The sequence below is a fragment of the Myzus persicae genome, unplaced genomic scaffold (assembly GCF_001856785.1).
Source record: "Myzus persicae strain clone G006 unplaced genomic scaffold, MPER_G0061.0, whole genome shotgun sequence".
NCBI lineage: Eukaryota > Metazoa > Arthropoda > Insecta > Hemiptera > Aphididae > Myzus > Myzus persicae.
This window is the reverse complement of record NW_019100780.1, coordinates 139,586-157,414: the sequence shown is the minus strand read 5'-3', so window position 1 is coordinate 157,414 and position 17,829 is coordinate 139,586. Positions and strand designations below refer to the sequence as shown.

Below are 17,829 nucleotides of genomic sequence, written 5' to 3'. Positions count from 1 at the left end.
AATCACCTCATTATGTTTTTTTCTTATTTTTATTCTCTCTGTTATTTTATATTCGCTATGACTATTATTAACATTATATTCGTACCAATGTTATCATTTAAATTGTACACACAAATTCTATTTATCTGATATAACTGTCGAACCATAATAGTATATGCTGATGGTTCTAAAATAAAAAAAATAAAAAATAAAAAAGACATATATTATATTGTAGTTGAAATCAATATATTTCACACACATTATCGATATTTTATTATACCCCATAGGCCATATTATCGTAATACGTTTAACACTGGTACATAAATGTCCATAAATATGGTCACGAACCGGTCAGACTCGCACAAAGATGGATGTCGGATACACTGACGGTTGATGATGCGATGGTGTAATAATAATAATAATATTCGTGCGAATGAAGACGCGTTGCGTTGTGTGAATTATATCGTGAGGTAGTTGTTGGTTTTGCCAATAACACACGTAATAATAACAATAATAATATGTATAACTGCGCCACACATAGATATCAACAGGGGCAATCGCATCTATTCAGTGAGGTCGATGAACCCTTAGCCTTTACTCACCCCCTACCCTCTCAGCAGTCATCACACACACACACACACACACACACACACACACACCTCTGAACCTCTGCGCAGACTTATGACTGGAAGCGAAACACGTTGCGGAATCGTCAGAGCTATTAACAGCCAATATAATTTTTTGACGTACACGTACATGTTATACATAATACATATTATTTTATGTATTATCATTTATCATGAACCTAATATTAAATTTATTTTGTTTCAGAAAACTTGCCTCCAGCCTCACCACAACCGTATACATACATATTTAATAAATCTCAGTCTGAATATTTTTATTTTTGTCATGTTTCGTTTTTGAAAAATGTTTTAGAATATACCGAGGTACGTCGTAGGTTAGGTTAGGTACCTAGGCACGACCGTCGTTGAGGTAGGTCTGTCGCTTCGCGCGCGTTTGCTGGCCTCAAAAGTCCGCCGCTCCGTCATCTCCGTCCGTTCGTCGTGCCGACGGTTCTCGCGCTGGCCGCCGCTATCGATTGTGTGTGCCGTATGGCCCGTATGCCACGTGTGCGTGTGTGTGTGGCGGCGGCGGCGGCCGATCAGATTTTCACCCCGTCCGCGCCGCCGACTGTGAACCGCGCGCGCGCGCGCACGCTCGCTCGAACGTTACCGTCACACGTTATACGTACACTCGCGGCGGCGGCGGCGGCGGCAGCCGAGGGACCGTCCGAGTCGTTGTGATTATTATCTTTTCACGTCGCGTGCGCGCGCACACAAACACACACAAACGCGCGCGTCACACGTACACGCACGCACACTCACGCACCGACGGAGACGGTGACAGAATCAACGGCGGCAGCAGCAGCAGCAGCAGCAGCAGCAAGAGCGGCCAGCAACAGCAGCTCGCCGGCGGCGTTCACGTCGACTACCACCACCACCGCCACCACCACCGCCGCCGCCACCACAGCCGCCGATATCGTCACCACCGGCACACTACCACCGCTGGCCGCCACGTACACGGTCGTAGCCTCATCACCGCAGCAGTCGCATTCGTTTTCCGTGTGCCCACTCTCTACCACTACACCGGTCACCGACACCCTCGGCACACGCACCGGTACCACGTGCGTAACCGCTCGATACGATACCGTCGCATCAACGCACAACGTTTTGTTGTTATACCGTGAGTACAATCTACCCTTGTTATTATTATTATTATTATTATTATTATTATTGTCGTTATTGTTGTTATAATATTATTATATCGACTTAGTATTAGTATATCGTCGTATGCATAATATTTTAAAGTTACGCTCACAGTCCGCAATCGAATTTACGGCCAAAAAATTAATTTGATAGTAGGTAGGTAGGTATTTCTTTTTTCATACGTTCGAATGGATTAGGAATAATGAAAACGATTTATGGGAACGCGTTCGTGGCCGGCCGACTGGACACCTATTCAGTGGAACGGCCGAGCGTCTTTTATACCCGGTAGACGCCGCGGTGACCCACGCTGTACACAACCCTTCACAATATTATTTATAACGATATCATCATTGTAGATCCTTCGCCAAAACCCCCGCGCATTTGATAAAGATCGTTTTTGAGCGATTATCGGAAGACCGGCAAGATAATCCGAATTACAGCGATATCTCTAGACACTCGGTACGTTTCGCTGGTGTATCGCACATGTGCCTAATGTAAGTACTATCCTCGGACGCTCGATTTTGGACCGCCGATACCCGTATCCGCATCTCGCGACTTGCTCTTAAAAATGTCGAATACTATAATCATTATGAATTTCGTGATATTACAACGCCGGTCGCAAGATAACGATACACGTCAGGATTGAGTAGGTAGTACAGGTAACAACCGGGGTCTTTCGGATGATTTCGTGCGAAAAATGTGGTGGGGGTTATTACGTGGTCGGTTGGTCCCCAACGCAATCCCCACCGTTTTTGTCGCCGAAAATGTTCGTAAGACCCCTTTCACGACGTCATCGGCATATTGTGTGTGTGTGTCGTATGGCTACGTCGGAATGGGCGCACGTGATGAGACGCGAGACGGTCAGTACCCTATACCTGCCCATAGTGTTATAGTCATTCTGTTCGGCCTCAATAGGTCATCGCATTGTCGTTGCGTATGCTACATCGTCTATAAACCGCGTGTCAACATACCTGCAGCCACACGTATCCATCCGTGTACCGCGTGCACCAACAGGTAAACCGCTGCTGCTGCCGTGTATACCACCTACACCCATACCGAGTGTGATTATAATAATATTGTGTTCGAATCCGGCGAGGTTGCCGAAACAGCGCACCCCTGTCGCGCGTCGGCGCGTTTAACCCTTTGGTGTGCCGTACACCATTACGGTTGCTCGGGCAGAGGCGCCGATTTATTTTGAAACGCCTACGATGCAATTATTTTTAAAGTTTAAGTACCCACCACCACAAGTCGCTTCCGACGTACCTTAAATTTCATCGTTTAAACGGTAAGGCTCTAATAGATGCCTCCCAATGTGGAGCAGATTAATTAATTTATAAATGCCTTCGTGTCAGTGGTTCCTTATAAACGATTCAATTGTTATAAAACATCAAAATTAATGTAATTTCAAAGTAGCAAATTATAGGTTAAGAATTTAAGGTAGTAATTTCGTCTGATGGAACATCGTTGTTGTCGTTGACCGTTGTCGTATGTTAGAACATCACCAACAGAAAAAGTTGTATTGTGTTCGAACGACGGTCGAATTTTTTAGGGGAAATTACCTGTATGTGAGTTTTTTTGTAGCCATTTTTCGCTCAAAATTATTTCCAAAAGAGTGTTTTGTTTAAGTTTCGAATTAGAGTTATAACTTGGGTACCTACGTTATATACTTATAGATTTAGTTTCACCAGCATAATATTATTCCGTCCGTTTGTGTAATAATTATTCATCTTTTAATAATATTACCGACAGAAACAGAGCAGTCACTGACGTAACCAAAGGAGCGAAGGGAGGGGGCATGGGCGCTATGCCCCCCATTGGCCGTAATATAGGTGTATAAAAAAGGTTATATTATTTTGGCTGCATTGATTTTTTATCATTTTTGGAAAATAAAATGTTATCATTATTCTGTGTATCAATTTCAATTTTTAATGATTCTATAATAATCACAGTTATCATAGGGCTATAGCGAGTGATATGTGGTCTAAAATGGGAATATGCCATAGAATAAATAAAAAATAAAGGAGAATATGGTGGTAATAAGTTTACAACTAGAAAAAAGAAATATAGTTTTACATTAATAACAATAGACTTGTTTATGTTGGTATGCATATTTGTTAGACATATGTTATAATATATAGGTAACAGTAAGGAAATGTATTTTTTAAAGTCTTTTCATCTCCCTCCTTTTCAAAAATTCTGTCTATGCCACATAGGGCCGCGGTTAGACGTAATAGTTTGCCACATGTGCATATAGACATATAGTGTATAATTTATTATAAGTACATAGGTACATTGTTTTTAGTGTGACATTATTCGATATCGAAATAACACATATTTTATATTGTTTGTCGGTGTTATAAATGTACAAACGTGGGTACTTATTTAATGCTCTTAAAATCCAACGGATGAATTTTTTTCTTGACGGACTTAGATACCTACGTGATGCGTTTGTCATGGTGTTTTTACCGTTGTCGGCTTACAGAAAATACAAATAACGATCGCATGAACGAAATGTTATATCGCAGGCCGATTAATCGCCGCGGAGTTCGAATTACGTTTCAAAACTTAGTTTGCTGTTGTACGCTCTAAGCAGGTTTACTTTAAACTTTTGTTGGTGCTTAAGTTTTGACGGACTGCTGCAGTGTTTGTACAATGTTTTTTTCTTCAAATATAATATATAATAAATGGTAAATAATAATATAATAATATTATTACATAGCTGGTAGATATCCCACGAGGCGTTTCGATAATGATTTGTCAAGCGTACGTACACTGTTATTTCGTCACGCAAGCCTTAATAAGTTGTTCAATATTATGTATTTTTTCCCAATATATCTGTAGTTCTGAATTAGAGTTGTTTTTATTTCAATCAAACATAAATTGAACATTATATGCAATTTTACGCCATATAGCGTGGTTTCTTTCTAACCTAACCTAACATTAACCTAACCATATTTAATCTGAATATGGTCATTAAAGAATTTCCAGATACCAAGCCACCATGCCTGGCTATATTACTGAGTCTATATAGAGAAATATTACTGAAATCTGTATCGCATTTGTCCGGGTCACTTGGGATATCAAAATATTATAAAGTTTTATATAACACGTATATAATAATAACTGTATAAGACATGATGTTTTAAGTGTTATTTAATCACATACAAGACACAACAAATGCGTATAGATAACAAATTCCGCGTTTTTTCATTCGTCATTGTTATACTTTATTTATATATATATTGTATTTTATCGTTCAGTTATGAATTATGTACAGTAATTTCTTTTGAAAGTGATGGTGGGTGGCTTTTGGTCGGGGTAAAATTGATAGTGTAACAAATTTCTCGTGTCAAGAAAGTGTGCTCGGTGTGCTTATGACCAACACGCTTTTATAGTATTATTGTGCACACGCCCACGATAATACTGTAGAATTACGCCCTATACACTTATCGTCAAAAGAACGTAAGTCAAATCCGATGGTGTAGTGTATAACAATTTTGTTTTGGTTTCGAAAGGATAGGGAGATAAATATTTTAACAAATTCGTAATAAACGGACTCGGCTGCAGTAGAATTACTGTTGCATTATGTATGGCACCGGAATTCCGCGGAACCTGGGTTTATTCCTCTGTATCCTAATGTACATTATTTTTTAAAACAGTTGGTTGCTCGTTGCACTTATACTGTGCGTAGAGTACTCTTAAATTAATAAAATCGAAGCACACGATTTTATGTTTCCTGAAATATTGATGAAATGAAATATTTCATGAGAAATAGTTGAAATTAAATTTAAATTAGGTTGCTAGGTAGTAGGTATACAACATAAGAATAGCTTCTTAGTAGTATTTTTTCAATTTATTCAATGCATAGTTTTTTTTTTAAGTTCTTAGAAATTTAATTTAGAAAAGTGCTTACTTGGTCTAGTTTTAAGAGATTATATGCTTTTTAAAGTTTAAATTTTGAATAAACAGATTCGTAAGCAAAAAACATTTATTATCTATGTACGTGTTTTAATAGAGATTTTTCACGCTGTCACGTTTCCCACAAAATGCAACCTTTTTTAATCTCACACACCCTTTATACTATATAATAATGAATACATAAAAAAGGTTGAAAGTTTTTGTTGCTTTTTCATTATTTCCTGAACTCAGACATATACAATGAGGATATTAAATTTTTGGCTAAATGCTTTTGGACGAGTTAACTGATGTAAACAATTTCGCCATTAAATTAACAAAAAATATGATAATTGCATTAAACTATATTTTGTTGCTATATATGTGTGCGGCGAACGAGTTTATGTTTCGAGGAAATGAGATAGCGGTAATTTTATATTACGTAACGGATGATAATCAATCTGTAGCGACGTTAGGTTCGAGATTCCTCATTAAAAACATTTTGTATGTGTATACTGTACTGCACAAATATTGGAATTTCATCGACACGCGTGATGAGGAACGATATTATTTTCGATAACCTCGGACACCTGTTATTGAAAATTATACTTGTCTCAATCGAGACATAGCACGAAATCGTTACACAGTGAAAAGGGCAATCGTTTAGTACACCGAGCAAAAGAAACAAAAACGGAATTTTTTTCATTTTCAAACATCGTTATTTGCACGCAACGACGATCGGGTAATATGTCTATTTTAGTTTTATCGTTTTCCGTCTCAATATTAATGATATACCCGAGTCAGATTTTCGCGAATGTTATATATCTGTGTATAATAATATAATATATATCTATGGGTGATATATACACCCTGTTCGGATATAAGTTTCTAATTAACCCGAGAAACTGATCGATGATAATGTTTATTTCTCGCGCCATATACACGGATCAGTGGATTGTAAACTGAATGCGTTGTAATGTACAAAATAATTAAAGCGCCACACACACACACACACACACACGCCCGTAATGCGTTATGGTGTACAATAATATTTTTCTCATCACCTCCGTATATAGTTCGATCCCTCTCCGACAGCAGTTCAATCATCACGATAATAATATGTGATATATTATATTGTGTTATAAAAAATATAACACGAAACAATGTGCGTATATATCTCTCACTCCAGTTTCTCACCGCACACACACACATATATATATATATATATATATATATCATATATTGTTTCTTCCCGCGGTGGATCGGTCGGGTCCTGCAGGATGCTTCAATTAAAAAAAACTCGAACGCGCCAGGACCATACAGCGAGCGACACGGACAGGGTATGGCGAGGGGGGGTGGTGTAGGCGATATGACGGCATCATCGGCACCACGCGTTTTTGCCATCCAATATTGTAGGAACTCCCCTCCATGACTTTATATAACGTATTATATTATAATACAATACCATCGGACTTGCACGTGGAGTTTCGTCGTCGCAGTCATTGATACGCGCGTTCGCCAATGTCAAGTACTTGAGAGTGATGCGATCATCGTACATTTAATTGTTACATTTAACCTTACCAAGAAATCACGATGAAATACGCTGGCCTTATGTTTCGAAATTTGAATATGCCTACTGTCGTATATTATATAATATACATGGATCATATAGTATATGACGTATTATAGTCGATAGTCGGCTGTCGTATTGCGGAGCGATTGTATATAAAAAATAATATTATAATATTGATGTAGAATTATTTATCGTAGGTGAGACAAATGTAATTAGTCATATATAGTTAGGTTAGTATTATACTTACCGGATATATATATAATATAATGCTAGATAATATGGGAAATGAGAGTAATTAATTGCACGAGGTATATGGATATGACGGATGATTTCCTAAAATATAAATAAGAATAAACATAAGTTAAACAACAATTATTTCTTTCCGTATCATTCTACTTGGGGCTGGGCTGGGCTGGAGTTAAGTGTGTATAACTGACGACCTGACATGTTAATGTTTTTTTTTAATTAATGGTTTTTATTTCTAGTTAAAAAAAGAATAACCCATAAGCTTTGTATTAACTTTGAATAAATAATATTTACACATGAGTCTTCAAAAATATATAATTTTAAACATGTCAAAAATAAAAACAAATTCACTGTAAAAATATAAATTGAAATATGTGTGTTTAATTTCGAAAACTTAAAAACTTCACATAAATATACTTATAGACATTTAAAAAATATATTATCATTGTTTATTATAAAGTTGGAACTTGAGCCAACAGCTTATTTGGGTGTATAAACTTATACCTACCTATTTAATATTTATACTCGCGAATAAACTTATTACGCTTATATCAATTTTCATTTAATTTTCGTGTAAAAGTTGTATTGGTATGGTTATGTCGTGTATGGTTAGCCTTAGGCTAGCGACGTCCTCATTCGTCGAAGCTTGGCGCGTCTCATAGGTAAATAATATAGTACTAAATATTAAATTAAAATGTATTATTTTTATTTTTGTTTTAAAAAAACTTTGCCGTATACTTGTCTTTGGGGCGGTTGGTCTTTTTCGGTCACACAGTATAATATTTTAATATAATGATTATTCTGTATCGCAAAAAGTTTGCGATATGATATAATAATAACAATATTATTAGGATAGTCCAAATGGACTCGTTTCTTCCTCTTCGCGAGCCTAAAAAACAATGCCTATACGTGGCTATGCAAACATTTCGTTTTAGGCGGTTCGGCGTGACGCCAGACAATGGACCATCCGATATTTGTGAATTTTTACTTGATGGTACACGTAAAAAAATAAGTAACTATTAGTCATTTCATCATGGCAGGGTCAATACACGCTTCTCTGTTCCGGTTGTTCTGAGTATTACCATCAGATTTCTATAGAGATGAAAAAAATTATCCTTATGATTTTCGACGGCTGACACGTCATTGCATAGGTTTATTATTATTATTATTATTATTATTATTATTATCTCACACCGCCCGTCGTAGGTATTGTTTTTTTCAAACTCCATTTATATATTATTATTATTTATTATATATTACTGCTGCCCACCTCACATGATTTTAATATTTTAATGATTTGACGTATGGCGTGATAAATTCTAAAAATGTACGACACCTATATTATAGTTACTTATTCAATAATTGCTTGTAAATATAATGTTATTATTGAATTATATTGTTTCTAAATGTGTATGTGATTCGGTTATAATTAAATTTTTACGACACCCGTTTGCGTTTCAACATTATCATTTTGATAATTTAACAGTATTACTTTTATATTAAATGTATTTATGTCTAATAAGTAATACCTAGGTAACTAATTTGTAGCGAACATATTATATTATCTTCTCGACAATAGTTACATCGTACATCATGTTTTAAACGAACAAAACTTTTAGTTTTGAAGCGAGAGAGCAGTTTAGAGCATTTCAGTTTGAAAACTCATTAAATATTATTGTAGCTACCATCATACGTTTCGTTGTTAAGTCCGCCGGGTGCAAGCATCATTTAATTGATATATCTCCATGAAAATATAATAATAATGAGTTAAATGTACAAAATGTATTTTAAAAATATAATGATAGTCTCATCGCAAACAAGAATGATTCCATTTCTTTCTTGTACTCTATTTCTGTTAACAATACGATTTTGATTTAAAAGTTATGTCAATAATGGCGTATTATACTCGTTATATAATATTGCGATTTGTGTCCCACTAAACAATAATATTTTTTGTTAATAACATCAGTCCGATCCCAATATTTACCAACAATCTCCTTAAATTGCTTAACACGTTCGCGTATTTCCGTATAATAATATCGCTGGAAGTAAAACAAGTATGTCTTGTGGACTTGGATAAAATAATTCAACAATATGATATTACCAGTGTTCATACTTACTGTTGGGTATATATACCTATTATATACAATAATTCTGTAAAAATTACAGTTAATTAATGATTGAACTATTTGAACTACATGACCCAAATTAAACGTTTTTATTTACACTCGACTAAGCCAACTTTCGAATTAAAGAAATGTTTAATTTTTTGTTCAAATATTACATATGCGTTGTATGTTAATAAATACAAACTAATTTGAATATGGTCCAAATGCGTAAAGTTTACCGGTGAAAAATAATAACAATATTGACCGCAAATTTAATTATTAATCCGACACTCATATATTAGACTTTTTGTTTTAGTTTATATCGTATATGTATATTATTATTAATATTTAATTATATTTTGTGTAATAGTACCATTAAAGCATCTATCAAATTCCCAACGGTTTAAAGTTTTAGATAAAAGACGACAATGTGTAATGGGGATAATGTGTTTAGGATGAGAGTTAAAAATACTTCGTTTACCGTAAATAAGAACGCTGGTAATGGAAAATTGATGTATATGAAGTAGCAAAGGAATATTTGAGTAGCTATATAGTGGAAAATATACAATAGTAAAACATTACCTGCGTGTTTTCAAGATAACGCCGTCGTCATACGATGCTTCCAGATGGATTGTGTGTAGAAGATTTAATTTTTTACTTCATTTGAAGTGTTTGTTTAAATAGCTGAGATAGGTAATGCGACCATACTTTGAGAACATTGTTCTATAAATTCTGGAGATTAAAATATATAAAATAGAATTCTTTAAAATGTTTGTATTTGTAACATACAAATCTGTCAAGCAAAATTACGGTATGAACTGTGGAAATGCTTGTCTTTTGCATATTAAAAAAGTATTTGATATCGAGATTTATTTTTAAGATCTGTATTGTTTACGCGTTCGTGTGGTAAAAATGAACTGGATTATTGATCGTGAGAATAATAAATAAAATGAAGTGATCCGTCAAGGATGTTTTTTTTCGATTATTATCGATGACCAGAAAAAATGTACGCTCATGCTTTATCTTCAATCCGACTATTTTTCACAACTTTCATTTGTCAACCCTCTCTTTTGAACGAAACCACAAATATATTCTCCATGTTAGTACAAAACACAAGTTTCTACTTTCTATGATCATACCCTTATCGATCTTTCATTGTTTATTATTTTACCGCAGTACATCGTCTAAGTATATTTAATATATACAGGATGATTCATTAACCATGCTCACTTCCATTTATCCCTTTAATAATGATTTTTTTCAAATTCCGATTTTTATAATTTCTTAAAAAGGTAATTTTTATTTTAAAATAACATGTTATAAACATAACTGTTAGTCAGATTAATATTGTATTCAAGCCAAAAGACTTAAGAAGGATTAAGATTTCTAACATTCTTCTAATCGAGAATCATCTGCGTATAAATCATTAGAAAATAATGAGAACACTTCACATTTTCATGTACCTATTTCCGAGTAAAAGTTCCCGATAAATTAAAAACTACCTTTTTCGTTTGTTAATAATTGAATGACATACGACTTCGTCTACTACTATACCTCGTTTTATATTGATTCTAGGTTTTATGCTTAAATGTTTTCTGAAATTGAAATTCATGTTAGAAATAATATTATTTTTATAAATAACTAAACAATGACAATTATAAAAACATATTAAAACAAACATATGAGTGCCGAGTGCGTATTTTTCCCATGTAACAATGTAATCGGTAATATAATTTTTCACATTTCATTTTTGTTCCACTAATATTTCATAAAAAAAAATGCAGGCTTAACTTAATTTAAAAATGATGATCCTTTTTTAAAGTCCAATGTCGAATTTTAACTGTTAATTTTTATTTTATCTATATTTATACTATTTTGAGTGAACATTAAAATATTTTATTAGATCCGAGTAAAAATACCATAATTTAAACTGAATTATAATAACGAGAATGATTTATTTACAATTTAAATTCCATGTTATTAGTTTCAGCTTAGCGACTTGTTAAATTATTTATTCCCAGCATTTGGTCTTAACTACAGTAAACAACGGCCAACGTTATAACATTATATAACATTTAATTATCCACTACTATTTGAACTAATTTATCATGTTTTCTAGTGCTATAGATTTATCTGGTTTTCGATAAAATTAACTCTGATTAATTATTCTTTACCTATTGTGTTAGAGTAAGATTAATAATTATACTTTAGTAAGACACGTGGTACTTTTTAGTATATTTGCAATGAAAAGTAAAATCAAAATAATCCGAGTACCTAATGATTAATTATAACTTGAGTATAATATATACAAATTAAACTTATAATAAAAAAAATATTGTAGTAATATTTATTTTGAAATCTTAATTTTTAGTCGAGCAAACCAATTACTGACAGGATGTAAATTATTGCTAAACTAATTTCAACGTAGTGTAACTATACTATGTACCTTTTTTTGACAACTGAAGATCTATGTAAAGTAAATTGTAAAATGTAAAATGTAATAAATAACGTATATGAAGAGTGAAAAAAGATTGAAGTATTTACAAAGATAACTGATGACTAAGATTTTTAAAAACTAAATAAATAACGAATAAGATACCAACATTTAAGAATTTAAACTTAAAACATAGTATCTACCTATAGCTAGTAGCAGGCGCATACATCTTTAACTCATAGACATAGTGTTAGAAAAATGTAATTTAGATCACCCGTTGTTTTTATTTTCTCTTCTGGAAAATGGATTAATGTTCTGCAGCGAGAGTATGTTACGACAATGTAAAAAAAAGAATATAATATGAGTGATGTAAAAAGGTGAATTTTTTTCCATTCTAGAGGCTCTTGATATCTAAAGATTTGTATTTTTTATGCACTTACAAAAAACATGCATTAATGCTAGAACCTTGTAATGTTCGTACTACAATTGGAAGAACGTTATAAATTATACATATATATGCATAATGTTTATGTGATACATATATTTATATAATGCAAAATGCGTTTTTAATTGTACGATTCCATGCTTTGTCTTTAAAATAAGTTGGAGCATTCGTTTTTGTTTTACTCGGGCATACAGAAAAATTCAATGAAAGCACTGTCAAACCTAATTAGATGCGTGGAAAATCGATAACATATTTATTAGAGCTACTCTTATACAATAGCTACAAAAATAAAAATAATAAATAGTTGACATTTATGAGATTTTCGTTTGATAACTATTGAACGTTGTTCTAACTATTATGACCTATTAGGTTGACATTTTTATGACTTATATAGTCCATATTTTATTCTGCAGATTTAATAAAAAGTGTTTCAATTTATTATTTAAAAAACCTTAGGGAATTTCATAAATCTGAAATTTGTCAAGGCTGAACATTATAATATTATTATATATGTATTCTTAATTCTATTTGACTATAATGAGCTGTATCCAACTTTCGAAGCATTTTTACAGTTATTAGGTATAGAAAATTGTGTGAAAAAAGTATATTTAAATACCAATATCATTGAACCTATAATAGCCACTTTACAATCGCCTTAGAATCTAAATCATAAAATTATTAGTAGTTTAAAAAAGTGTTGTAGGTACTTAATATTATTTAGTATATTTACTTTAGAGTAACCATATATACAGTTAAAGTTCGCGCCTTAAAATAGAAACATTGGTAGTGTCATTCATTCAGACGTTTCGAGTATAATCTTGAACATTAATTCATACCAAATATAATTATATTATGAGCCATTATTATTTTTGTAAATATAATAATGTAGATATATCAGATGTCGAGTATTCAATTTCCGATAAAATAAATTAGTTGTATTGAACAAGAAGATTTAAGTACACGTGGTAGATTACAAAGTCGATAGTTCCTACTTATTTTGCAGTATGATAGCTTGCAGAACTACGCTGAAGTGTCAAACATCTTTGATCTTAATTGATAGATGTACACGGTAATTGAGGCTAACCAATATTCTCATAATCTTCTTCCAACTTCTTTCTTCTGCGTATCTATCAATATTTAATATTTTAATATGTATTTTTTTGATATCATAACTGTCAAATGGTATTTTTTATTCTATTTATAAATAAAATATAAAAACGTAGTAGAAATTGGTCTTACTGTGTGTTTTTCAGTGGATGTTTTTTTTCTTGTAGACGGAGTAGGTACTGGAAAAGTTTCACGTAGTGCCTTTATAGATCATAAATTGAGTTCTGAATTTCTGATGGCACTTCAAAAATATCATTCTTCAATTTGTTCTGGAATACCGTACCACACGTATTTTCTAAACTATTTTCTCAAACATTTTTGAACAAAATTTCAGCAACGTGTTTAATGTTTATTTATCATTACTTTCAAATTCAATTCCTACGTCCACACTTTCAACTCACCATTATCTTAAACCATTGGGTCCAATGTGAGTGAATTGATATGAGAACATTGAGAACTAATCACCGGATCTCTGTATCCTGACTGTCTCTATCTTTAAAATATTCTTTTAACTACTAACTTTTATATGCATTTAATATCAAATGTCGGTGGTCAACGTACAACCATTATTTTCGTAGTTTCTTCTTGGAGGTCATGTCAAAATAGATTCCTGCAATACACGCACTATTTTATATTTGTATTATACCTTCCATATACGAGTGGCTATTTACTTTTTTACACGTTCCTACCTTATGAATAATACTCTAAAAACAAAATAATTCATAATCACATCGTTTGACACCATATAGTGCGACATCGTTCAATCGTTGTGGTATTTTTTTTTTCGCGTGCGTCCACGATGTGAATCGATGGCCACTCGTATAATATATTTTCTCGTTTATCTAACTTAACGGGGTACGAATAAATTATTCATATAACAAATTAGTCCAAGGATCGATTATGCAATATAGTCTCCTCATGTGCAGCTGTTTTTCTTTAGAAAATGATTCATTATATATTTATACGGCACGACTATCCCTAACACGTATAGGTATACATTTTACATCATCCCCTTGGGAATAAAAAAGAATAAAAGTCAAAAAGGTTATCACGAGACCTCGCAAATATATATCCTTATAATAATTTATAGTTGCCCGTACACCGCAGTAAGAACCATAATATTTAGAACTCCCTACTTCAAAACAATAAAGCATATGTCCATTTTTAATTAAATAAATTCTGATAAAATCGAAGAAATTAAAATCTTATAGTCCTGTAAAAAATGTATGTATTTATTGTAGTAATATACTCAATAAAGTAATATTATACTTATAGACATAATAGTTAAAAAAAAACATTCCTTCGATTTTATGCTTATCATAGTAATAATTTCTATATATATGTTGTTTATTCAAGTTTTCACAGACCTGTAAGCACGCCGGTACTTTAAAGTATTGATTGTAAAAATAAACAAAATGTAGTAACAAACTATTTAATAGTTTGATACGATGCGCGTGCTGAACTATGTAGTGCACTGAACAGTGCGTGAGTAATCTTAGGTCAATGTATTATGCAGCTAATAATGTTTACCAGATGCGTAATTCCATTTCCAACCTAACCTAACCTAACCTAACCTTTTTTACCCATATTCGGTTGACGACATTGTGAGACCCTTAGAACATACACAGTATGCGATATAAGGTAGGACTTGTTTATTTTTTTAACCAACTCTAAACTGGACTTGTCGCAATCGTTTATTTTATCTGCAAATATGTAGTACGTGGTTATCCTTTTGACCAAGTTGATGGAGGATTAATTATTTAATAGCCAATTGACCTTAGGCTGGCCAAGTGGTTCACGTTTTACCAGACTAATCAAGCAGATTCCATGTTCGCGTGGCCAGGTTTTCAAGACTAGATGTCCTAGAATCTAGTACTGTAAAACGACTAAGTAGTTATAGCAGTATATAACCGCGTTGGATTTACAATCGTTGAGTTGGAGAATCTCTTTCACACCCAGCCTCTGTCGTAGCTCTCCATTTTTGATTGGTCGATTTTTCCCTGTGTATGTATGTATGTATGTATGTATGTATGTATGTATGTATGTATATATGTATGTATGTATGTACTTAATGACAGCCAATTCTGAAATAGAGAAATATGCGATATAGGTGAAGTGAAGAAATATCCGAGCTGGACGCGTGTATCAAACAAGTTGTGATCATTCATAACCAAGTCCCAACCTACATATTTTGTCATGAAGGTATACTGTTGTATTGTCTTCTCCTATACCTAGTATGGGCCATCCGCTAGTCTGGCTTCATGTACTGTATTTCATATAATATATGGTTTCCGAGGGCAAACAGTTTCCCGGGTTAAACCTAACCAAACCTAACCCAACTAACCTAATATTTTTTTCTTTTATTGAGTCGACAACTTATACGCTTACCCATATAATTAAAATAAACTCTGTTCTGCGAGAGAACACATTAATTCTGCGCATTGCAATGTGACACCCTGTTATCGAGAACTATTTCACTATGGCAGGGTGTCACGCGAAGATGCTCAAAAGAACCGATTTTCACCGGGCCACGGCGTGTTCTCTCGATGGACTGAGTTTAGTATAATCATTACATATAATAAATTATTATATCGAATAGTTTGGAATGTTTCAATACCAAAAAATCGCTCACTCAACTTAATCCAAACGTAATATTTGTGTTTATTGTATCATATTTTACTATGGGAAAAAAAATTCTGAAATGGAATATTTCTTTTTTTAATTCTAGGACCAGAATTATTTGCACTTACATTCTTGCTTGACGATTGCATGCTTATAAATATGCACCCGGGTTTCTGTACACTCATTAGTCATTAGTCATTAGTCGTTCATTATCAAATAAACTTTAACACGTTAAATGCGAACAGTGTTAAATATTTTACATTAAATTTGAGGCCTCTGTAGTAATAACAATAGTACATGGAGCTGTTGTAGCTAGACTATTCTTTTTTCTCTCTATAATATATATATACACCTTTTATGTTATACCTAACGTTGAGAGTTATTTAAAGTTCATATGACAAAAGACTCTTTACGCGACAAGCTCTCACGTAAGACTTTTTTATACTTAATAGCTTATAATAGCTTAGTAAAAAAAATGCTCTTAGACGTTTTTACTATGATAATTTAAAAGAAAATAAAAACATTTTTATAAAGCTATAGTTCTCTGCCATTTAATTTTCAAATTTAAGTCGTTAAATCCTAAATTTTTTCCTTGCGCACTATGAACCCGAATAGTTGTTTTTGATAGTCTATGTAGGGACCTTATTTTATTTGAGTTTCATATTCCATTAAAATAAATCGTGGTTGTTTATGGAAAAAAAAATACTTTCATATAATCATGCAAGTTGCCAAAGTTACTTTTCCTCATTTACGGATGTTGGTTTTGTGGTTGTGACGTCGTCATCAGCCCGCAATATTAAACTTAATGCTTACTAAATACTAAGTATAGTGGGTATTTATATTTTCATACTTTTACTTGCATATTTTCTGTGGAGTAATACAGTGCACGTAAATAATAACTAATCATCTTATTATTATATTACGTAATTTTATTTTAATAAACATCTCATTTTAGTTAGTATTACAATAAATATTGAGATAATATTGGGGTTTTACATAAAATAAAAACTATAAAAACCATTGGCTGTTCTATTTATCAGTGCATATTATTATTGTCACAGAAACAAAATAGTAATAATTTTTTAAAAAAGTGACAGTTATGACAGTAAGTTGACTAATGATAGTACCTATTAAAATATTTATTTAACATATTGAATAAAATATAAGTCGTCAATTTAAATAGAAAAAATAAAATAAAATTGGTGTTGGATTTTCTCAACTCATATTGTATCATTATATAAAATAATTGTATGGACTAAAATCAAAAATGTAAAGACCTGTATTATAATAAATTAAAAATTAAAACCGTATTGCTTATAAACGATTGTTATAAATATACGAACTTTTTGAAAATATTATTTTTGTATTGATAAAACATTTTTATTACTTATTGGCCTACTACACAATTAAGATGTATGCAAATGTAATGTTTATTTGTAAATTTACGAATGATTTGATAAACCGCATAAACAATAATTTACATTTAGTTGTACAGTTTGTTAGTCAGCAGCTATACATTTATGTTTAGATTGCATGTAATTTCAACTCGTTAATTTCACTCGAAACTTTTAGATGATCGTTTTGTCATTATTAGGCCATGTTACTTTTACCACTAGCATTAATGAATTCATAGAAACCCGCAGTAGAGCTTGTAT

The 17,829-nt window shown here is 32.7% G+C and overlaps 1 protein-coding gene across 2 annotated transcripts in view; it reads left to right on the top strand.

Annotated features, from left to right (window-relative positions):
* Nucleotides 1-1,339: 1,339 nt before the first annotated feature.
* Nucleotides 1,340-17,829, top strand: part of LOC111042962 ((11Z)-hexadec-11-enoyl-CoA conjugase-like) — a 46,601-nt gene continuing 30,111 nt past the window's right edge. Inside the window, exon 1 of one of the 2 annotated variants that reach the window (XM_022327723.1) lies at nt 1,340-1,722. The gene's annotated coding sequence lies outside the window, so the exon portion shown is untranslated. The remainder of the gene's footprint in view (nt 1,723-17,829) is intronic. The other variant, XM_022327724.1, reaches the window with a different exon arrangement.